Source organism: Symphalangus syndactylus, chromosome 23 (assembly GCF_028878055.3).
Source record: "Symphalangus syndactylus isolate Jambi chromosome 23, NHGRI_mSymSyn1-v2.1_pri, whole genome shotgun sequence".
Classification (NCBI taxonomy): domain Eukaryota; kingdom Metazoa; phylum Chordata; class Mammalia; order Primates; family Hylobatidae; genus Symphalangus; species Symphalangus syndactylus.
Window position 1 is genome coordinate 65060126 of NC_072445.2, and position 24561 is coordinate 65084686.

At 48.5% G+C, this 24561-nt stretch overlaps 1 long non-coding RNA gene across 1 annotated transcript; it reads right to left on the reverse strand.

Moving 5' to 3' along the window:
* Positions 1-1932: 1932 nt before the first annotated feature.
* On the reverse strand, positions 1933-19866 carry LOC134735719 (uncharacterized). Its single transcript, XR_010119129.1, has 3 exons — positions 19731-19866; positions 5859-7245; positions 1933-2667 (listed from the first exon to the last, which is right to left on the reverse strand). It is a non-coding gene; the product is annotated as an uncharacterized lncRNA (long non-coding RNA).
* Between the last annotated feature and the right edge of the window lie 4695 nt (positions 19867-24561).

Genomic DNA, 24561 nt, shown 5'->3' on the forward strand with positions numbered 1-24561 from the left:
TCTCCCCAGGCCACTGAGGCTCCTCGGCGCGTAGGCCCCTCGCATGATCCCAGAGTCACTCCACCCCCAAGCACTCCATGGCCCCAAGTCCTCTGTCCTCAGCCTTCTCTGCTGGGCTCATTTCAGGTAGGTTTTTTTTTTTTCTTCCCTTCTCATTTTCTTGCTCCCTCTGAGAGGCTAATGTTCTAACAAAGATGTGCTGCTGGAACGAGGCATTAATTTCAATAGTCACTTAAAAGCAATTGCCTGGGAAATATCTCATTTTCCCATTAAACGCCGCAGAGGAGAAGCCTTGGGTGACTCCTCTCTGCCGCTCCCCGGCTCCTTCCTCCTCTGTTCTCCACCCCCTCCCCTCTTCCAAAAACTCATTACAACCTGGACACTATTTCCACTCCCTGTTCTAAAATGCTGCCCTGGGCAGATAGATGAGCCACTTGGCCTCTGGCCAGCACATGCCCCACAGGTAACTTACTCTGTGGAAACCAATCTGGGACAGACGGGGTGTCTTTTTGGGAGCACAGGCAGTGGCTCAGCTCGGTACTCTGGGCTGGGGACAGGGGCAGGCAGGAGGGGCAGGTGGGCCCTCGAGGTCTCCCTTTGACGATGGATGTAGCCTGCGGAAAGGATGTGTTTCCAGGTCTCCCTGACCTTGGGAGACATCCCCACAGACGCCCCTCTCAGGGGAAGTTGTGATCAGGGGTCAGAGCCTGGCACACATGTCATTGTTGACTTGAAAAAGTTGATTGAGCAAGAGAAGGGGTCTCAGTCCCCCCCAAGGCTCCCCGGTGTCTGTCTGGGGTGCCCAGGCCCTGACCACCCCCAACCAAGGCAGGCTGTTCTCTTGTACTCTATTACCTTGGCGAGCTGTCATCTGACCTCCCTCCAAAAAAATATTCATGATAACCTTCTCCCAGGGCTGTTAATAATAATATTATATTTTAATGATTACTATAATAATATAATTAATATATAATTATTACACATTAACATAATATAATTAAATATTAATATATACTGATATAATAATAATTATTATTAAAAATCAGAGCACTTTGAAAGCCCTTTGATGTGAGACAGACATACATCCCTAGCTGGGTTTCATCAGTACTTGTGAATCTCTGTATGCGTAGGTACCATTATCACCACCACAGTCCCCAGTTTACAGAGGAGGAGCTGAGGCCCAGCGAGGCCCCATAATGTCCCCTAAAGCCACACAATCTTGGCCCAAGATTTGCCTGGCCCAGGGGCCTGGACGCTTGATCTCACATGCTCTGTCCATGTAGCTTGCAACACTCAGGAAATCCCTCTCCAGTGAGGGGGCTCTGAACCTTGGCAGTGATGAGCTCTCTGTGACCAGGGGACCCACCTGCAACCTCCCCCCCATTCCACAGCTGCCAGCACCTGTGCCCACTTCGAAGCTTAACCCCGGATGCTAAGAGAGACCAGGAGCCAACAGCTTTATCTACATTACTTGTGAGTCTCAGAACAAACTCACAAAAAAATCTTATTCCCACTTCACAAACAAGAAGTTGAGGATGGAGAGGTTAACTCCAATGACAAAGTCAAACAGCTTTTAAGGCCCCTGCTCTTGACACCAGACTCAGCAGCTTTGATGTTTTTGTTCTCTTCCTCCCTGTTTTTATTGAGGGCTTCTGAGGTGCCCTCCTTCTCCATCTCCTCCCTTCTCCTTCTCCTCCTCCCCCTCCCCCTCCTCCTCTTCCTCCTCCTCCTTTTTCTTCTTCCTCTTCCTCTTCTTCCTCTCCTTCTCCTTCTCCTCCTCCTCCTTCTCCTCCTCCCCCTCCCCCTCCTCCTCTTCCTCCTCCTCCTTTTTCTTCTTCCTCCTCTTCTTCCTCTTCCTCTTCTTCCTCTCCTTCTCCTTCTCCTCCTCCTCCTCCTTCTCCTCCTCCTCCTCCTTCTCCTTCTCCTCCTCCTTCTCCTTTCTCTTCCTCCTCCTCCTTCTCCTTTCTCTTCCTGTTTTTAAATTTAAGAGATGGGGTCCTGCTCTGTCACCCAAGCTGGAGTGCAATGGCATGATCACAGCTCACTGCAGCCTCAACCTCCCAGGCTCAAGCAATCCTCCCACCTCAGCCTCCAGAGTAGCTGGGAATACAGGCACACCTCACCACACCTAGCTAATTTTTAAATTTTTTTGTAGAGACAGGGTCTTTCTGTGTTGCCCAAGCTGGTCTTGAACTCCTGAGTTCAAGTGATCTGCTCCCCCTCAGCCTCCCAAAGTGTTGGGATTACAGGAGTGAGCCACCATGTCTGGCCAAGTCACCCTTCTTGAACTTTGATTCACTAAGCTCTTCAGTCCAACTTTACAGAAGTGTGAACTCAGAGAGGTGTGTGCTTGTGATTCCTTTGTTCACACACAGCCAAGTTGGCACAAGGAGGTGAAACAGAGAAAGGCCTCAGTGTCTTTGGCCAAGCCCACAGAAGGCCACTTAAGCAGGCTGGATGCTGCCCAGGGCTGGGCCACAGCGTGTCCTTTGCAAGTCAGCCAGCCCAGCCCCCGAAGCCCATACACACACAAAGACATCTTTCACCCCAGGAGCAGCCCCACGGTGCAAAGGAGTCCATGCAGCTGCTAATGGCTGCTCGGGTTTGTGTGATCTGTCTGGGGTCAGGCACAGCCTCCAGGGGCCTCTGGCCCAGGTTGCATCTTTCCTGCAGAGCAGAAAAAAAAGCACAGTTAAGAAAACCCCAAGAAGGCAGTCAGTTTCCTCCCTTGAGTTTCCGGGGTGGACTTCCGGCAGAGTTTTTGGAGAACTGACTGTTGCAGTTAAACAATGTGTCTGGCAAGAAGCGAGACTTCCTCCCTTCCTGCTGCCTGGCTCATGGAGCTGCAGCCTTACTTCTGGAGGTGGCAAGAAAGAACTGTGCAGTCTGCGATCTAAGGGATCCCTGGCAGCCCACAGCAGCCAGAGAACCACACCCACTGGAAAACTCTTGGTTCTCTGCGGCCTCTTGTTACTGCCAGTGCTTGTGTGGTTTGAGGTGGGTAATGCAGCAGCCTCCTGCAGCCAGCCCAGGACTGGGCAGCATGAGGCCAGGTAGTTAGTGTAGGAGAGCGAGCCCAGGCTTGGAAAGCAAGACTTGGCTCTGTCACTGGACAACTTTTTTTTTTTGAGACAGAGTCTTGCTTTATTGCCCAGGCTGAAGTGCAGTGGCATGCTCAACCCCTGCCTCCCTGGTTCAAGCAAGTCTCCTGCCTCAGCCTCCTGAGTAGCTGGGACTATAGGCACGTGCCAGTACGCCCAGCTAATTTTTATATTTTTGGTAGAGACAGGGTTTTGTCACGTTGGCCAGGCTGTTCTCAAACTCCTCCCCTCAAGTAATCTGCCCGCCTTGGCCTCCCAAAGTGCTGGGATTACAGGCATGAGGCACCGCGCCCAGCCTGGGCAAATTTGGAGAAGTTACTTAGCTTCTCTGAGCCTCAGTTTCCTCATCTGTATAATGGAAGCAATACGTCCATTTTGCAGGGCTAGTATGACTAGTAAATGAGAATCCTCATGAGGGCCTGGAAGTGACAGTGTCATTTCCAGGTGGTTGTACTATTATCAGTGACTAATATTTGTTGAGCACTGACCATAGACTAAGTTTTGTGCTGAGCATTTTATATTTATTGTCCCATTTAGTCCTCCTAAAAATCTAATGAGCTATGACTATCCACAGCTTACAAATAAGAAAACTGAGACTCAAAAAGGCCAGCAAGTGACCCCAGAGAACCACACAAAGATGTGCAGAGAGTGAGCAACAGGCGCCGAAGCCATCGGCTCACACCATGCTCTTCCTGCCTCTTCAGCCCGTGGCACAGTTGGAGGGTGCCACCTGAATTGAATGGGTGTGCCTGTTGTTTTGAAGTTGGGGTCTATGGCCATACCACCCTGAATGTGCCTGATCTCATCTGAAGTTGAAGACAGGCATCATCTTTCATTTGAAAATGAAGAAACTGAGGCATCGGGACGTTAAGTCACGCATATCCAGCAAGTGGCAGAGAGTGAAAGGAACCAGCACTGATGAGCACCTACTGTATGCCAAACACTGTGCTTACTTCAAGATCCTATGATGTGCTGGGTGATTTTAGAGATGGAGTTTCATTGACTTCCCACACTGCCCTGAAGAGGTCTTATTAGTATTAACCCCATTTTACAGAGAAGGGAACTGAAGCTCTATGCACGTAATTAGACTCTGAAGGCTGTTGATGGATGGGGAAGGACAGGGTCCCTCTCTGCTTTTAAGCAATGCATGGACAGTTATGATTCTGGCCTCAGAAGGAAACTGAAGCGCTCTGTGCCCGTCCCACATACCCTGCCCCACCCCCAGGGCCTCATGGGTCCCAGCAGGGGAGGCTCCTGGCTTCCCGACAGAGGAAGGCATCACTTCAGAAAGGGCTGTCCCCTCAGGCCTTCTGTAGGTGGCCGGTGGGGTCTAAGTGTGTGTGCCCTTCACTCCCCCTTCTCCATTCCCCTCGTCCTCCCTGTGCTCCTGTAACGCCCACGGGACCACTGGAGAGCCCCCATAGAGAGCAAACAGCAGCAGAGCACACAGCCAGCCTCCCGAGGGTACAGGGCTTTCCTGCACTCTCAGGTCTAGTAAAAGCGAGCTTCCTACAGAAATGCACAGCGGACTGAGATCAGAGTTGAGCGGGCCTGGAAGGATCCCGGGGAACAAACAATGCTGCAGGCGAAGATGGAGGCCACCCTTGGCAAGCCGTCCTTTCTGGCCCCCGAGGAGCCCTGGGGTGGTCCCTGGTCACTATCTTGAACATGAGATTCTAGTCTTTTTGCTCACTTCCATTATCAGTAAAATAAACTTGAGCATGAATTCCACAATGTGAAGGTTTATTGATTTATAAATTCTATAAATGCGATACTGAGCTAATAAATGCATCACAACGCAGACAGAAAAGTTGGTATTTTACTAGGATAAGAGGAAATCATAACTAGACTTTCTGGTATCTTCTTCCTACACCCCCAGCATTTTGCAGTGTGCCCCCTTTGGGCCTTGGGAAAGTGATGCAGAGCCTGCAGAGCCTGGTATTGTGCTAGGGCCTGGCTGCAATGGGACACTGCCCTTCCCTGCAAGAGGCCAGCGAGCAAGGTGTTTGGCACAGGCTTTGGGGTCAGACGGAAGTGGGTTCTGATCTCAGCTCTGCCTCTGAGGAGCAGTGTGGCCTGGGCAATGACTTGCCTCCTGGAGCCTCCATTTCCTCATCACAAAGTGGGGGAGATCATCTTCCTGCGCAGAGGTGATGAGATGGTGACCCCAAAGACACAGCGTGGTGCGTGCCACAGAGGAAGTGGTGTTCGCTCGATAGTCCTGAGTCCTCCTGCTTAGCAATCAGCTCCCAGTTCCCACCCATGCCAGAGAGGTCAGTAGGTGGCCTGAGTGCCTGAAGGTCCGTCCTAAGGATGAAGTCTAAATGGGGAGAACGGATGACTTGGGAGAAGCGTCCCCACAGCTCCTCCTTGGCTCTGGGCACAGTCTTTCTCATGAGTGGTAAGTCGCATTCCTATGGCTCCAGGTAGAATTCCACAAAAAGAAACATATACATACACAATTTTTATTTCATCCCTCTTCTGGCATCCTCCCAGTTCTCCTCACACGTGCTTGTGAGTCCCTTTGGTGACTTAGAAAGCACAGTAGAGCCAGCAGAATCATTCTGCAGTGGTAGAATCTATTTTTAGCCTGGAATAGCCCCACGGACAGGAGACCTGTACTGTCCCCCATTAAGGGGACTCCCCATCCTATGCCATTTATCAAGACTCACACAGCCCTCATGAGGCCACCAAAAAGACAGGACACCTCCCAAGCCACAGCTGCAGCCCTGAGAGGGAAACGTACAAGCTCCCCACCTGGAGGCAGCCTCTTCCTGAGTGAGCGGCGGGGTGCTCCGCCGTCAACTTGTCGGTCATTCATCCGGGGCAGGATAGAGGAAGCCGCTGTTGACTGCTTCGCCCACACCCCACGGTGGCTCTGAGGCGCTCCTGTGGCCTAAGACAGAATGTTGCTGTGAACAGCAGTCCATGGCCAGGCAATCACAGAAACATCTCCCCGGGAAGAGCCGCATTGAAAGGGCCACCACATTAAACTCCCACTTCACACCGAGGGGGAACTGATAAGCACTGGGTCGGGGGTGGGGGTGCAGGGAGATTGGGCCTACAGGTGGAGTGCTTCTCTGGGAGGGGCAGCCTGCTCCCCTGGGAACCAAGCCACTGTTCTCTCCAACTCCCTTACCCCAGAGGACTCTGAGCTTTCTGAGCAATCATCAGCTTCCAGTGCAGCTGCAGCAGGCACGTTGTTGGAGAGCCCAGCTGGGTTCAAGGACTGTTCCCTGGTGCAAGCCTGGATCGCAAAGACCATGCATGTGGGGGCTGGGATAGATGCCCTCTAATTAGCCATGCACCCTAGTTATTCCCTTCCACAACTCTTTCTTGCCCTCCCCTCCTTTTGCCCTCAGAAGTGAAGGTGCTCATAGTAGTCATCAATGTCCTTACAGAGCATTTAGCTCAAAGTTGCATAATCTTTAACTTTCCCCAGGCCCCAGCCTGTCAGTCTCCACACCAGCCACTGTGAGGACAGGATGAATTCATTTGCAGAGGACAAGCACAAAACCTCCAGTAGAAAATAAATGCAATATACCATAGTAAATGGGAGCAGCTTAAAAAAAAAAAAAAAAAGCACAAAATCCACTGGGGATCCCGTTGCCATAGGAACTGGCATTACAGCTTGCTTCCGATAATTAATGGAGGGTTTTGCTATTACAGTATTCTTGAAACTTCACTTTCCCCTGTGCTGCACTGCAGAATGCAGCAGCCTCTCCCCATTCATAAATATTTCATGACCACCGGCTGCTGCGTTTCATCACCGTGGATAGCACTCGGCCTAATCCACCCCTTGCCAAATTCATGTTGTCCTGTCAGAGAGCAACTTCCATTTCTTCCCCTTTCTTCTGCAGTCTTCATTTATCTGGTTTGAAGTTCTTTACATTCCCAAACCCAGAATGGTGGCTTTCGTTTGACTTTGTCTTCAGATGCTAGACATCTCTTTCCTGTGCTTGTCTTATTTTCCTAACGGTCCTGTGGGCCTCCCGCAGGGGCATTGGTTCTGCACAGGCCCTACTGCCCTCTGCACATCTGCTTTGATGGAGTCCTGGGAGGATACTGGGCTTTTGAATTCTGGTGTCTCAACATGCTGGCTGAGCCTCTGTTCCCTCATGGTTAAGTAGAGATGCCACCTGCCCTGCAGGGTTGGAGAGAGAGAGCCAGATAAGATACAACACATGTGAAGTACCAGTCCCCCCATGGGTGGGCTCAAATGGTCACAGTGGCTGCTGGTGTTGGTTTGTTCTCTTGTATCTCGTTTTTGTCTAGATAAAATCCGTAACTTTTTTTAATTGACAAAATTGTATGTATTTGTGTGTACAGCAAGTTTTGATCTTTTGACATGTAGAATGGCTGATCCAAGCTAATTAACCTATGCATTACCTCACATACATTTTTTATGATGAGAATACTTAAAATCTACTCTTAGCAATTTTCAAGTATACAATATATTAACTATAGTCATCATGTTGTACAACAGATGTCTTGAAATTCTTCCTCCTGTCTAAATGAAAATTTTAATCTTTTAATCAACATCTCCCCAAGCCCCCAACCCCCTGACCCCTGGTAACCACCATCCTATTCTTTGTTTCTATGAGTTTGACTTTTTTTAGATTCCTCATGTAACTGGGATCATGCTGTATTTGGCTTTCAGTGCCTGGCTTATTCCACTTACCTAATGTCCTCTAGGTTCATCCATGTTGCAAAGAACAGGATTTCCTTCTTTTTAGAGGCGGAATAGTATTACATTGTGTATATACATCATATTTTCTTTATCCATTCATCCATCAATGGATACTCTCTGTCTTGGCTTCTGTGAAGAATGCTTCAATGAACATGGGAGTGCAGATATCTATTCGACATACTGATTTCATTTCCTTTGGACATATCCCCAGTACTGGGATTGCTGGATCATATGGGAGTTCTATTTTTAATTTTTTGAAGAACCTCCACATTGTTTTACATAATGGTTGCACTAACTTACATCCCTGCCAAATGTGCAAGGGTTTGCTTTTCTCCACACCCTTAGCCATCCTGGCAGGTGTGAGGTGCTATCTTATTACGGTTTTAATTTTCATTTCCATGATGATTAATGATGAGCATTTTCTCGTACACCTATTGGCCATTTGTATGTCTTCTCTTGAAAAACATCTATTTAGGTCCTGTGTCCATTTTTTAATTGATTTACAGATGTTCCTTGACTTACGATGGGGTTATGTCCCAATAAACTCACTGTTGGTTGATAACACTGTAAGTCAAAAGTATTTTTAGGCTAGGCATGGTGGCTCATGGCTGTAATCCCAGCACTTTGGGAGGCTGAGGCAGGCAGATCACTTGAGCTCAGGAGTTCAAGACCAGCCTAGGCAACATAGTGAAATCCCATCTCTACTAAAATTACAAAAATTAGCTGGGCATACTGGAGCATGTCTGTGGTCCCAGCTACTCAGGAGGCTGAGGTGGGAGGATCACTTGAGCCTGGGAGGTGGAGGTTGCAGTGAGCCAAGATGGAGCCACTGCACTCCAGCCGGGGTGACAGAGTGAGACCCTGTCTCTAAATAAATAAATATTAAAATTAAAAAGTGTATTTAATGCACCTAATTTACCCAACATCATAGCTTAGCCTGGCCTACCTTAAGTGTGCTCAGAACTTTCATTAGTCTATGATTGGGCAAAATCATCTAACACATTATAATAATGTGTTGAATATCTCATGTAATTTATTGAATACTGTTCTAAAAGTGAAAAACAGAATGGTTGTATGAGTATGGAAGTATGGTGTCTACTGAATGCATGTCACTTTCATATCATCATAAAGTTGAAAAATTGTAAATGGAAACATCATAAGTGGGGGACTGTCTGGATTTGCTTCCTTGCCATTTAGTTGAGTTGCTGTTGCTTTAACTTTAAATAAATAAATAAATAAATAAATAAATAAATAAATAAATAAGCTTCTTTCTCCTTGCTGCCCTAGTGGAGGGGTTAGCCGGACAGCATGTTAAAGCTCTATGGCCCGGGATGATTCCAATGAAGGCTCTTCACAGGAACATGGAGAGAGGCCATGCCCTGGCCCTGCAGACACTGAGCTGTGTACAGTGCTGTTTAAAGGTGACAGGGATGGCCGGGCACAGTGGCAAACCCCTGAAATCCCAGGACTTTGGGAGGCCGAGGTGGGTGGCTCACCTGAGGTCAGGAGTCCAAGGTTAGCCTGGACAACATGGTGAAACCCCATCTGTACTAAAAATATAAAAATTACCCAGGCATGGTGGTGGGGGCTGTAATCCCAGCTACTCAGGAGGCTGAAGCAGGAGAATCACTTGAACCCGGGAGGCGGAGGTTGCAGTGAGCCAAGGTCACGCCATTGCACTGCACTCCAGCCTGGGCAAAAAGAGTGAAACTCCATCTCAAAAACAAAACAAACAAACAAACAAACAAAAACAAAAAAACAAACAAAAAAAAGGAGACAAGGACAAGTCCTGAGCTAGAGGAAGTGGCAAGTTCATTCATGTGCATTTAGTGCAGAAACAGTGTTCAGCGTCACTTCTCCCCAGGACTCAGCCTGGCACTCCTCCTTCTTGCCTCCCCTAAGAGTGCTTTAAGGCTCAGTTAGTGAACATTAGTGAGCTTCACTCTGAGAAGAGGCACTAATGGTGGGGGTGGAATGGAGCCTTCTGCTCTCCTGTTGAGGGAGCAGCATCTGGAGAGAATGGCTGGTGGCTTGAAGCCCAGTGCTGCTGCTGGGTCTCGAGTGCTGGCCTGTGGGTGACCAGGGGAAGTTCTCCCCTGACTCTGGGCTTGTTTCCTGCCACCTCCCACAAGAACACAAACACACCACCCTGTTGCTCACCACCAGGCCCGTCCAGCAAACCTTGGGGCCTGTGATAACAGGGGGAGAGTCCTCCCCGACACCTCCTCAACAGCCTGCTCTGGGGCAGGGTGATTGTCCCCCTTTTCCCCATTCCTTACCTTCCTCACCACCACAGGGACTCAGGGGCAGTTGCCTTTTGAAGCCACGTCGTGAAGGCAGCCCTGAACACCCATCATCCCATGGTCAGTTTCTCTCACAGGGGACAGTGTCTAGGCAGATGCATATAGAAGACCCAGGGGCTAGAGCCAGGCGAGGTGGGTTCAAGGATGGGAAGAACCAGAGGGGTCAAAACTAGAGAGATTGAATCCTGACATGAAGTCTCAGGAAGAGTTCAGAGCTGAAGACAGAAGCCCTGCCAAGAGGGTTAGAAACTGTGAGATTTGCACTTGAAACGAGGAACTGGAAGCAGAAAGTGAGGTGGGATTGAGCACAAAAGGTCCAGCCAATGGGCAGGGATGCTTCATTGTCTCTGCTAAGGGGCTGGAGAAGGTCAAGCTGGTTAAAAGCATGAATGTTGAGGGACCTCAACCACTGAGACTGCATTTCTCTTACTGCCTTGAGCTCCTCCTTCAAATGGAGCCCTAGTCACACATGCTGGCTTGGTGGTTGTCACTGAGCTCCAGAAACCTCCCACCCAGGTCCTCCCGTCATGGCAGTGGTGGCCAACAGGGAAAGTGTCCCTATGGCCAACCTGCCAATAGAGACCGGCAGACTCCCCAACCTGCTCCCAAGAGTTCAGGACCCTGTTTGACAGCACTTCCAGCCTTCTATGCAGACTGAGGAGGAAGCTGACCTGAGATTCAGTGCTCACTCCAGAAGCCCCAAGGGCACTAGTGCTATCTGATATTCTTCTCTAAACCCCTTGACCAATGAGGCCAGGGACCTCAGTGCAGCCTCATCCTCCTGCCCCTGGGGACATTTGCTAGAATGCTCTGCTACTCTGATTCTGCCAGACCCTGCCTGCAGGGGGTTCATACAACCTGGGCCCCTGGGTACCTACGCACAGCCCTGGGGGATGGACTGTCTGCAGGGCCCGTGTGTGGGAGCGTCTCCTGTAGGTTATCTCTCCTGGCCTCCTGTCCTGTTCTGGTTTCTGGGACAGAAATTCAAACCCCTGCCCACACTCATCACTACTTCCTTCCCTGCCCATCTTTTTAATATTATCATGCCATAAAATATACATAATATAGAATTTACCATCTTAGCCATTTTTAAGGACATAGTTCCGTGGTATTCAGCACGTTCATGTTGTTCTGCAGCCATCACCACCACTCAGCTGCAGAACCTTTTCATTGTCCCAAACTGAAACCCTGTACCCATTAACACTAACGCCCCATCCCTCCCTCTCTCTAGTCCCTGAAAACCACCATGTCACTCGCTGTCTATGAATTTCACAATTGAAGGTGCTTCATGTGAGTGGAATCACAGACAATTTGTCTTTTTGTGCCTGGCTCATTTCACTGAGCACAGTGTTCTCAAGGGGCATCCATGTGGCAGCATGTGGCAGAATTCCCTTCCTCTTTAAGGCTGAATCATACTCCATTGTCTGGATAGACCACATTTTGTTTATTCATTCATCCTTCAAATGGACATATGGGTTGCTTCCATCTTTAGGCTATTGTGAGTAATGCTGCCAGGCACATAGGTGTACAAATATCTGTTTGAGCCCCTGCTTTCAATTCTTTGGTTGTATACCCAGAGGTGGGATTGCTGGATCATATGATAATTCTATGTTTATTTTTTTGAGAAACTTCAGTACTGTTTTCCACAGTGGTTGCACCGTTTTACATTCCCACTGACTGTGCATGAGGGTTCCAGTTTCTCCATGTCTTCAATATCTGTTATTTTCTGTTTATTTTTAGCTATGGCCATTCTAATGGGTATGAGGTAGTATCTCATTGTAGTTTTGATTTGCATTTTCTTAATGATTATCGAGGTTAAGTCCCTTTTCATGTGCTTAATGACTGTCTGTCTCCTTTGAAGAATGTCTGCTCAAGTCCTCTCTCTGTGTTTTCATTGGGACGTTTGTGTTCTCATTGTTGACTTTTTGGAGTTGCTGCCTATTTTAAAGCTGTTTGTGGTAGGCCTCCTCATGAATAAGCCCTAACAACCCCCAGCCACTGACCTTTGAGAGTCCTTTTGGAGTCTGACCCCTGCAGCCACGTCTTCTTAATCATGGTCGTCTCAACTGCTCTTGTTGCAACCTTCTCCGGGTCTCTCCTCTTCCTTTGCGGCAGGAGTAGGAAGCGCGTGGTGTTTTCCGGTCTGGGCTCCCAGTGGCTCCCTTTGTGCAGGACAAGCGATGTGCTATTCCTGGGACCTCCCCCCCTGCTGGGGTTCCAGCAGCATCCTGGGTCAATGACCTCTGCAAACCTTCCACAGAATTCCTCTAACGCCTCTTCCTGGGTCAGAGCAGAGAGCTCAGTGCCAAACATTTCATAATTACCGCTTCAAAGATTCTGCATCACACGCACTTCAGGGATGTTCCAGGGGCAGAGAAAGGAAGTGTGCACTGGAGATGTTATCTTGCTTCATTACCACCATCATAAAGATTGAGTATTTACCTGCCAGGTCGCACAGTGATCAGTGCTGGAGCACATGTGAATGTCTACAATGCTCTGCCCACTGGGCCAAACCCTAGTTCCCAAGGCCTTCCTTGAGTGACTTCAGCTCATTTCTGGAATGTTTCAATGACACCACTTTCCAGCTCCAAGGAGACTTTCTGGAGAGTCAAAGCAACAAAAGGCAGAGAAAGCAAGAGAGAAAGTAGAAGGAGGGGAGGAAGAAATGGAAGAGCAACAGACTCCTTTTTCACTCTCAGACTTCCTCCTCTCTCCCACTCAGAGCCCACACTCGTTTGCTTAGAAGTTGCCTGCTCGGCTGCCCTGGGACTTGCTTTTCACTTGGATCTGAATTCCATGGCTCCAAGCTCCACTTGGGCAGAGGGAAGTCTGGGAGAGCCCAAATGCTTAGGGTCTGACTTTCAAGGAAGATGATTTCTCCTAACATTGGGGCATCTGGTGCATTCGTAGGTTAGCTCCTCATCTGAGAGCAGCTGCCCCTCGGGGGAAGACATCTGTCCTTCAGAGCTAGCCTGGGGAGGGGGAGGGGGGAAGGTGGAAGGAGGGGAGGGGTAGGAGAGAGCCGGGAGGGCAAGGACAGAACACAGGTGGGAGGAACAAGGTGGAGGAGAGTAGGGAGGCACTTGGCACCATTTGGAGAGCAGCTACAGTGCCTCGCACACAAGACGCATCTAAAGACTGAAAGGCTGGTCCCAACAGATCTGTGAAATGGGGGGGTTTCTTCTTGGATTGCTGCCCACCCCTACCCCCATGTCATCTGTGGAAAATAAGGCTCAACATGTTGCCTTTGGGACTCTATAAGTTTCTCAGAAGTGCCTGAGCCACCAGGTCGTCAAGCAGGGGATGTCACATGGGGGGCCTGACCCTCCAGCCCACTATCCAAGGAGAGCTACTCAGTTTATATCTGTTCAATATGTATTAAAAAGATGTTCTGGGGCTGGGCTCTGTGGCTCACGCCTGTAATGCCAGCACTTTGGGAGGCCAAGATGGGTGGATCGCAAGGTCAGGAGTTTGAGACCAGCCTGGCCGACATGGTGAAACCCTGTCTCTACTAAAGATACAAAAAATTAGCCAGGCATGGTGGCAGGCGCCTGTAATCCCAGCTACTCAGGAGGCTGAGGCAGGAGAATTACTTGAACCCAGGAGGCGGAGGTTGCAGTGAGCCAAGATTGCGCCATTGCACTCCAGCCTGGGCCACAGGGTGAGACTCGTTCTCAAATAAATAAATAACCACTGCTTCAACATAAACACATAGATGACTGGCCTGGACTCCACCCCCACCCCCCACCAAGGACCTCTCCACCTCAGACATCTCCTGGTCTTCACCCTGCCCCAGGCAGACAGTGACAGATGTCCACTCTGTTAGCCACAAGGAACTGGCCAAGTCAAGCTGGTGCAGAAGGAAGGGAGTTGGATCAAGTCATGTTCCTAACAGCAATAACTATTGCCCCTGGGAGCTGGGAGAAGTTGGAATTGATTGGAATGCCCAAGGTGGCCTGGCTGGGCCCAGGGATGCTGAAATTCATTAAAAGGAGACCTTCTAGGGCCTGTTGTCAGTCAAAGGGAGTGAAAAAGGGCAGATGTTAACTTCATCTAGAACTTTCTAAAAAAATGAAACTGATTTTTCTAGAAATGAAAATAGAAATGTTTCATAGGCCAGGTGCAATGGCTCACGCCTGAAATCTCAGCACTCTGGGAGGCCAAGGCAGGAGGATCACTTGAGCCCAGGAGTTTGAGACCAGCCTAGGCAACATAAGGAGACCCTATTTCTACAAAAAAAGTTAAAAAATTAGCTGGGCGTCTGTAATCCCAGCACTTTGGGAGGCCGAGGCAGGAGGATCACAAGGTCAGGAGTTCAAGACCAGCCTGGCCAGCATGGTGAAACCCCGTATCTACTAAAAATACAAGAAAAAAAAATTAACTGGGCAGGGTGGCACAAGCCTGTAATCCCAGCTACTCAGGAGGCTGAGCCAGGAGAATCGCTTGAACCTGGGAGGTGGAGGTTGCAGTGAGCTGAGATTGCACCACTGCACTCCAGCCTGGGCGACAAAGCAGGACTCCATCTCAGAAAAAAGAAAAAAAAAATTAGCTGTGCGTGATGGCATGTGCCTGTAGTTCCAGCTACTTGAGAGCCTGAGTCAAGAGAATCACTGGATCACTTGGGCCCTTGGGTTCAGGGCTGCAGTGAGCCATGATCACACCACTGCACTCCAGCTTGGGCAACAGAGTGAGTCTCTCTCTCTTTCTCTCTCTCTCTCTCTCTCTCTCTCGATACATATATATATATATATATATACATATATATATATATGTATATATATATATACATACACACACGTATACACACATACATATACATGTACACACACACATATATATATAAATTTTTAAAAAGAAATGTTTTATAAAACATAACAAATACTTGGTCATTTAACCATTTTCTTATTGCTCTCAAAGTCTAAATGTCTCTTGGTAGAGAAGCTGAGTAGAAATCTGCAGAAACTCGGGAATCTGGTTCAGCCTCTGAATTGGTGATTCTCAACACCGGCTGCACTTCAGGACCTCCCAATGGGTTGGTTAACACTGTTCAAGCCCCACCCTCACTGAGTCTGGTTTAAGTGGCCTGGGTCGGGGTGGGCACAGGGATTTGTTAAATGCTCACCAGGTGGTTACAATGGGCAGCCTAGGTTGACAGCCATCAAGGTAAAGTAAAAGTTGCGTAACTTCCAGCAGCCATGCCCCTTATTTATGAAAAGAGGTAAAACCTTTTCCACACAAAAACCTGCACCTAGATGTTTAGAGCCACTTTATTCATATTTGCTAAAACTTGGAAACAATCAAGATATCCTTCAGTAGGTGAGGGGATAAACTGGGGTACACTCAGACAATGGCATATTACTTGGTGCCAAAGAGAATTGAGCTGCAAAGCCGTGAAAAGGCATGGGGGAACCTTAAATGCATATTACTGAGTGAAAGAAGGCAATCTGAAAAGGCTGCATACTGTATGATTCCAACTGCATGACATTCTGGAAAAGGTGAAACTATGAAGAGGGTAACAAGATCAGTGGTTGCCAAGGGGAGAGCGGGAGGAAGGGATGAATTGGTAGGGTACAGAGGATTTCTAGGGCAGTGAGACTACTCTGATATTATAATGATGGATACATGTCATAATGCATTTGTCAAAACCCATAAAATGCCCAACACAGAGAGTGAACCCTAAGGTAAACCACGGACTCAGGGTGATAGAGATGTGTCAATGTTGGTTCATTAATTGAAACAAACTTGCCACTCTGGTGGGGGATGCTGATAATGAGGGAAGCTGTGTGCGTGTAGGGGCGAAGGTACCTGGGATATCTATGTACTCTGCTCAATTTTTCTGTGAACCTAGAACTGCTCAGAAAATGAAGTCTGTTTTTAAAAGAAAAAAGCTATGGCTCTCTTCTCCTCCCCATTCAACAAACAGCCCCATCTGCTCATGCAGTCTCAGCCTCATCCAGGCTACGAAGGTGAAAGTTTGAGTCAATGGATTTGGCCATATTTGATACCTGGTCACCAGGGCAGCTTTTAACTCTGGCAAAATGGACATTGTCATCATCAATGATCTCTTCATTGGCCTCAACTTCATAGTCTACATGTTCCAGTATATTTCATGGCAAGTCCAATGGCACAGTCAAGGAAAGAGAACAGGAAACTTGTAATCAATGGGAAGCCCATCTCCATCCTCCAGGAGCAAGATCTCACCAACATCAAATGAGGCAACTCTGGTGCTGAATATGGTGCGGAGCCCACTGGCATCTTCAGCACCGTGGAGAAGACTGGGGCTCACTTGAAGTAGCCAAAACTGTCATCGTCCATGCCCCTTGTGCTGTTGTGCAGATTCCATGTTTGTGATGGGTGTGAACCATGAGAAGTATGATTTCTCTTCTTGAGATTGTCAGCAATGCCTCCTGCACCATCAACGTTTGGCACCCTTGGCCAAGGTCATCTATGACTACAGTCCATGCCACTACTGCCACCCAGAAGACTGTTGGAGAAAGTTTGGCATAACTGCAGAACATCATCTCTGCATCTACTAGTGTGGCCGAGTCTATGGGCAAGGTCATCCCTGAGCCAGATGAGAAGCTTACAGGTATGGCCTTCTGTGTTCCCACCCATAAGAGCCATGTTGGTCGTGGCTCTCATCTGCCATCTGCAGAAAGCTGCGAAATGTGATGGCATGAGAAGATGGTGAAGCAGGTATCAGAGGGCCCCCTTAAGGGCATCCTGGGCTACACTGAGGACGAAGTTGTCTCCTCTGACTTTAAGAGTGGCAGCTGCGCTCTTCTACCTTCAATGCCAGGCCTGGCATTACCTTCAATGGCCACTTTGTCAGGCTCCTTTCCTAGGATGAATTTGGCAGCAGCAACAGGGTGGTGGACCTTATGGTCCACGTGGCCTCCAAGGAGTAAGACCTCCAGACCACCAGCTCCACCAATAGCACGAGAGGAAGAGTGAGCCCCCAGCTGCTGGGGAGTCATTGCCCCACTCAGGCTCCCCAAAGTCAGTTTCCATTCCAGACTCCTGGAGGAAGGACAGGGGCTTAGGCAGCTCCAGCTTGTCACGCATGATCAATGAAGTACACCGTCCCCAGCCAAAAGAAAAAGGTCACATAACTTAACATGGGCAAGAGTCCTCTCACGTGATTCATGGTATTGAGCATTTGGTTAGTAGAACAGAAGAGTTGTCCAGTTTCTAAAGTTTCTAATCATGTGTATACTGATAAAAGTGAAATCATTACAGTTGGTTGTTGGTTGATGTGATGCTATGGTGTCTTTTGATGGAAGTGCTGCCATAAACTTTTCCCTCTGGCCAATCCCCAAGACCAGGATGCTCCAGAGGGACTTTTGAGAAGAATAAGACTCCAGAGACATTGAGAATCCCCCAGTTCAAAGGAGCCCTCCTTAGCTCAAGGTCACCTAGAACTCCAGCCTTCTCCTCCCAGGCTTTATGGGGCTGATGTTCCTGGGAGTGTCCGTGTCACAGTGTGAGTAGCTATGCACCTAGTGGGACTGTGTTGCACCTGTTCCTGAGAGCAGGTGTGATAGGAAACAGCAGGATGAAGGGCGGCACACAGGCACATGGGGGTGAGAAGGCACTGGCACATCCCTCCCACCTGGGGGTGGGGCTTGCTGTAGGAGAGGCATGGTCTCCAGAGGACCCCTCCCTTCACCAGTGTGCAGGATGCTCGGTCAGTCCTGAATATTACAGCCAAACCCTAGCCAGGGCCCCTGCCACCTGAGGCAGAGGCTGAGTCTGTGGGGATGGAGTTCCCATAGCCTGCCGGCAAACTCTTTGAGAGCACACACATCCTAAGAGCAAAGGAAGAGAATTCATGCCAAAATCCATGCTAGCCTATGTCCTTCTCTTCTCAAAACTGCTTTGGGAGCTTTAGTTCTTGGAGAAACCACACTTTTCAGATCCAATTTCAAGACTTTCCACATGTCCCTTGTAAATGAGGACGTGCACTTCTCGAGCCTGAACAGTTTGTAAAAAGGCCACAGTTGGTCATTCCAGGGACAGTGTCAGAAAAGCGGGTGGTCTCCCTGGGAAGCCAAGGGGTGACACACCCCTGAAGGGGTTCATTCTATGCATGGCACATTTAAGTCAAAGCTCTCCACACACAGGGTTCAAAGGAACAAGCTCTGCGATATTTTGCAGACCAGCAAAGGGTTCCCACGATGTGGGCAATTCTCACTCACATCCTTGGAGGCATCACCAGGGCTGGCTGGGATGCAGGCTGCAGCTTGTGCTGGAAGTGATATTCACTCTCAGAAGGAAACCTGGACCACTTCTCCCTTTGAGAATGTTGGAGTGTGGTGGAAAGAGCTGGATGTCCAGAGTCATGAGACCTTCTGGGTATAATCCTATGGTCGTATCTTCATCTCAGAGCAAATGCAAATGCCCTGTGTGCCTACCACCCTGGAGGGTATGAGGATCAGAGGAGGTGCTTTGGAAACACCTTGAAACTGTATAGAGCTTTTTGGATATAAGCTTGATACTGCCTGATCTCCCAGTGGCCCTTTGGGAAGAAATGGGATCACTATTGAACCCAATGCAACTCTCAGAGAAGTCAAGACACAGGGTACATTGGTTGTAAAGGCCACTTGTGCCTGTCCCACACATCATAGATGCAATCCTTTTTTTGGGTTGCATGATGCAGGTCTCCATGGCTTCCAAAACAGTGAATCCTCCAAGGTCAAATATATTTTTAAAATTCTCATCAGAGTTATTTGAGAAAGGGAACTTTGTTTTCAGTGTCTCTTTTTGCAGAGGATAATTAATACTACTGATAAAATTGCTGGTTCTGTGGGTAGACCCATGATGCTGGGATCACATGACCTTGCAGGCCTTTGAGTTGCTGGAAGCTGTTGCCTTCCAGAGGGAGTCCTGCACCCCAGGGCTGTGCAGGAGGAAAGACGGAGCCATGGGAGCGGGGTCACATTGTGAAGGACCAGCCAACCCCTCGGACGGTCCTGGCTCCCCTGAAGACACATGACAACACTCCTTATAAATAGGCTCCTCCAGCTCAGGCAGTTGACAGTTTCAAGAAATCCGTTAGAAGAAACAGGCAGAGTTGTGATGCTGGCAAAGTTCTAGGGCTTTTTTTTTTCTTCTTCCCCGTTTTAACTGTTAAAATTTATCTCCGACATCGCACAAACGAATGAAATCAACAGCCTCTTATCAGATCCCAAATCTGTCAGCCAATGTCTACCAGCCACTTGGAGCCAAAAGCCTCTTAGCACATGTGTGACTTGAGCTGAGAAGGGACCGGGACAGGAGCGCAGGCAGCTTTGTTCTGGCACCCTCGTTCCCAAACATTTGCTCATTTAGAGCCCAGGAGGCAGCTGTGCCTCCACTGCCTCCGATTTCGGTTCTGTGGGCTTCCAAACAGGGTTCAAGCACCTCCCTGACAAGCCTTCATCTCTTTCTTCAGTCATCAACCACCACCCATGGCCGTAGGGGCCAGTGGCCAAATTCTGTGCCATCTTCCTAACCTTTCATGCATGCCCAGGTCTCCATGGGGTGGGAAAGTTAGAGGTACTGCTGTGAACCCACAGTTGCCTTAAATGGCTTTGGCTAAACCAGGTAGAGAAAGAAGCCCAGCCATCCCTGGGGCACAGTCACCCTGGCACCCACCTTGGGCTGAGCACTTTCATGACTGGAAGCTTTGGAGAGCAAGTCCTTGAGCAGTACCTCTGGCTGGGCTAGCTCCAGGAGTTTCTGATCCTGGACAGATCCCAGGGTGCATCTCTCCAAGACATGTCTGTTCCCATGACATCTGGAGGAAAAAGACATAAGACTTAATGTAAGTTTCCCTAGAGTTCATCTGGGTTACTCTGTGTTCCTGGGGTCAGCACATGAAAACTACCAATATTAATAAGTACCACACATGGGGCATCTCCCATGTGCCCGGCACTTTTTAAATAAGCATAGCTGATTTTATTGCACTTCGCTTTATTGTACTTTGCAGAGATTGGATTGTTTTACAAACTGAAGGTTTATGGCAACATGGCATCGAGCAAGTCTATAGGTGCTCACTTCCTGTCTCTGTGTCACATTGTGGTAGCTTTTGCAATATTTCAACCTTTTTCATTGTTATTATATCTGTTATGCTCATCTATAATCAGTGATCTTTGGTGTTACTACTGTAATTATTTTTGGGCACGATAAACCACACCCATATAAGACAATGAATTAATCAATTAATGTTGTGTGTGTTCTGACTGCTCCACTGAGGCTGTTCCCTGTCTCTCTCTCTCTCTCTCTCTCTCTCCTTAAGCCTTGCTATTCCCTAAGACACAATAATATTGAAATTGAAATTAGGCCAATTAATAACCCTGCAATGGCCTCTAAGTATTCAAGTGAAAGAAAAAGTGGTGTGTCTCTCAACTTTAATCAAAAGCTAGAAGCTTAGTGAGGAAGGCACGTTGAAAACCAAGAGAGGCTGAAACCTCGCCCTCTTGTGCCAAACAGCCAGGCTGTGAATATAAAGAAAAAGTTCTTGAAAAAAATGAAAAGTGCCACTGCAGTGAACACACGAGTGATAAGAAAGTGAAACAGCCTTATTGCTGATATGCAGAAAGTTTGCATGGTGTGGATAGAAGATCAAACCAACCACAACATTCCCTTAGGCCAAAGCCTAATCCAGAGCAAGGCCCTAACTCTTTGGTTCTGTAAAGGCTGAGAGAGGTGAGGAAGCTGCAGAAGAGAAGTTGGAACCTAGTAGAGGTTGGTTCATGAGGTTTAAGGAAAGAAGCCATCTCCGTAAAATCAAGTACAAGATGAGGCAGCAAGCACTCCAGATCTTGCTAAGACCATTGATATGGAGGTCACTACACGAAACAACAGATTTTTCATGTAGATGAAAGAGACTTCTATTGGAAGAAAATGCCACCTAGACTTTCATAGCTAGAAAGGAGGAGTCAATGCCTGGCTTCAGAGCTTCAAAGGACAAGCTGACTCTCTTGTCAGGGGCTAATGCAGCTGGTGACTTGAAGTTGAAGCCAGTCCTCACGTACCATTCAAAAATCCTAGAGCGCTTAAACTTATGCTAAATCTACTGCCTGTGCTTTATAAATGGAACAACAAACCCTGGATGTCAGTACATCTGTTTACATCATGATTTACTGAATATTTTAAACCCACTGTTGAGACCCTCTGCTCAGAAAAAAAAAAAAAAAGATCTTTTCAAAATATGACTGCTCATTGAGCACCGGGTCACCCAAGAGCTCTGATGGAGATGTACAAGGAGATGAATGTTTCCATGTCTGTTAACATCCATTTTGCAGCCCAGGAATCAAGGAGTCATTTTGACTTTCAATTCTTATTATTTAAAAAATATATTTTGTAATGCTCTAGCTTCCACAGATAGTGATTCCTCTGATGGATCTGGACAAAAGAAATTAAACCCTTCTGGAAAGAATTCACTATTCTAGGTGCCATTAAGAACATTCATGATTCATGGGAGGAGGTCAAATACCAACATTAACAGGAGTTTGGAAGAAGTTGATTCCAACCCTGGATGACTTTGAGAGGCTCAATTGAGACTTTGGTCAGTTTACCAGAGGAAGTCACTGCAGATGTGGTGGAAATAGCAATAGAACTATAATTAAAAGTGGAGCCTGAAGATGTGACTGAATTGCTGCAATCTAATGATAAAGTTTAAATAGGTGAGAGTTGCTTTATATGGATGGGCAAAGAAAGTGGTTTCTTGAGACAGAATCTACTCCTGGTGAAGATGCCGTGAACATTATTGAAATGACAACAAAGGATTTAGAATGTTACATCGACTCAGTTGATAAAGCAGTGGCAGGGTTTCAGAGGATGGACTCTAATTTGGAAATAAGTTCTACTGTGGGTGAAATGCTGTCAAACTGCATCACGTGCTACAGAGACATCTTTTGTGAAGGGAAGAGTCAATGGCCGAGGGAAACTTCATTGTTGTCTTATTTTAAGAAATTGCCACAGCCACCCCCACCTTTGGCAACCACCACCCTGATCAGTTAGCAGCCATCCACAGTGAAGCAAGACCCTCCACCAGCAAAAAGATTATGACTCACTGAAGGCTCAGATGAAGTCTAAGACGTCACCACCTGGCACATCCTTGTCCTCACCCTTAGCAGGCTGAGCCCCGAGGCTGCCTCTGAGGGAAACACAACACACTGGCGTGTCTGCGCCACTGGCACCCCACATCAGACAGACACACAGACAGCCCGACGGGAGGCACAGACCTGATGGGGAGGCCTGGTGGACAGCACAGGAGAGCTCAGCCAGCCATGTTCATTGAGCCCTTATTACAACCCCAGCCCCATGCTACACCCTGAAAGGGTTTGAGAAGAGACAGAGGTGGATGATCCAGACTTAGCCTCCTGAAGAATGGATAAGCAAGTGCTTACCTGTGTTTTAAGGGTCCCCAGGATCTGTTTTAATTAACGGTGATAAGGTACACAGACACAAAATGACTGTCATGAAGGAAGAAGTTTATTCTGCTCATACATCCCTAGAAACAGGAGGCACAGCACAGCACACAGGGCCTCAAAGGAGACACTTGGCCAGTCAGGAACAGAAGGAGAGGGAGGAACTGTGGGCTGTAGCCTTTGTACGGTTTCCACAGGAGGAGTGGGTGAGTGGAACACACAGGCTTAGGATCATTTAGTTTAACTAATTTCAGGGCTCTGGGGCAGATGACTATCCCTAATGTCTGGCAATGGCCCTGGGGTGACTAAGGCAGGTGGATGGATAGTAGCCCTCATGTGAGAGCCCGATAGGGAAGGTGGTTGGGTGTGGGCTCTGGATTGGTGGGTTTTCATATGAAGGTGAACTGGCAGAGGAGTTCGCTATCTCCAGGAATTAGCTAGCCCTGGGAGGGGCAGTTCCCCCACAGTCAGCAAGGCCCCAGATGTCAAAGTATCATGAACGAATAGAGAAAAGTAAAGACATGGGTAATACACCCAGTGCCTGAGGACCCATCAAGGCAGAGGTCTGTCCTGGGCAGTGGATGTCCAAGAAAGCACAATAATGTTCACATATTTAAAACATAAGTCATATCCAGGATAATACATTTTTGGGATGATAAACCAGAAAGAATATGCTTCTATCAACATCCATCACCACCGCCACCCTTCATTAGTGTTGCTACCAGGTAGAGAGGGGCCTTTAGTGACAGGGCTATTACAGCCCCTGCATGGCTGGCCCTACCCTGCCTGCCTCTGCAACCACATCCTTACCAGACCCTTTTGCTGCAATCCCTCTAGCACACCAAGCTCCTCCTGGCCCCGGGGCCTTTGCACCTGCTGTGCCCATGCCCAGCGAGGCCCTCAGCTTACCCACCACAGCACCTGGCCTGGGAAACTTTTCCTCCTGCTTCAGGTCTCCGCTTGAAATCAGGCCCATCTTCCCTGACTGTCACCCCCTGAACATGAGTTTCCCAGGGCTGCTCTAAGCTTCTCTCACAACTACTCTTTCACTGGTTCATGTACCACTGAAGTGTTGATCTCTCTGAGCCAGATTTCTCTGCTGTAGTCCAGAAATCAAATTTTCCTGTAGACTCTATCTCTATACATCAAATACATCAGGGTTCTCTAGAGAAACAGAACCAGTGTTGTGTGTGTGTGTGTGTGTGTGTGTGTGTGTGTGTGTGTGTGTGTAAATATCTTTATTACAAGAAACTGGCTCACATGACTGTGGAGGCTGACAAGTTCCAGGTCTGCGGTCAGCCAGCAGGAGACCCAGGAGAGCCGCTAGTGTAGCTCCAGTCTGAGGGCAGAAGAAGACCCGTGTCCCAGCTCAGAGGTCAGGCATGAGGAAGAGTTCCCTCTCACTCAGCCTTTTTGTTCTACTCAGGCCTTCAGTTAATTGGACCAGGCCCACACACACTGGGGAGGGCCCTCTGCTTTCTTCAGTCTACTAATTCCAGTGTCAACCTCATCCAAAACTTCCCTCGCAGACATGCCCAGAATAATGTTTGGCCTAATACCTGGGCACCCAGTGGCCCAGCCAAGATGACACGTTAAATTGTCCATCACACTATCTTAATGTTTCACAGTCTCCTGGAGCTTAAAATGTCAGATATTGACCTCAGTACCTTCCCCCTCTCTCAGCACCAAACCCTGCATTTTCTGCCTTCTGCAGCACCTCTCAGCCCCACGCCCACCTCCCAGCCCCACGCCCACCTCCAAGCCCCACGCCCACCTCTCAGCCCCACGCCCACCTCCCAGCCCCACGCCCACCTCTCAGCCCCACGCCCACCTCCCAGCCCCATGCCCACCTCTCAGCCCCTCCAGGCCTGGCTTGCTTTGGGTCTCGTGACATCCTGAGTTCCAGCCACTGCCTGTGTGGCCTCAGCCAGCAGCATTTCCTCCCTGCACTTTTCCCCACATGACACCTTTCTGTCTCTCTGATGTCAGGCTCTTGCCTAAAATCTGTCCGCGGTCTCCTCTCAGGGTGAAATTTCCACTCATGAGCCTGT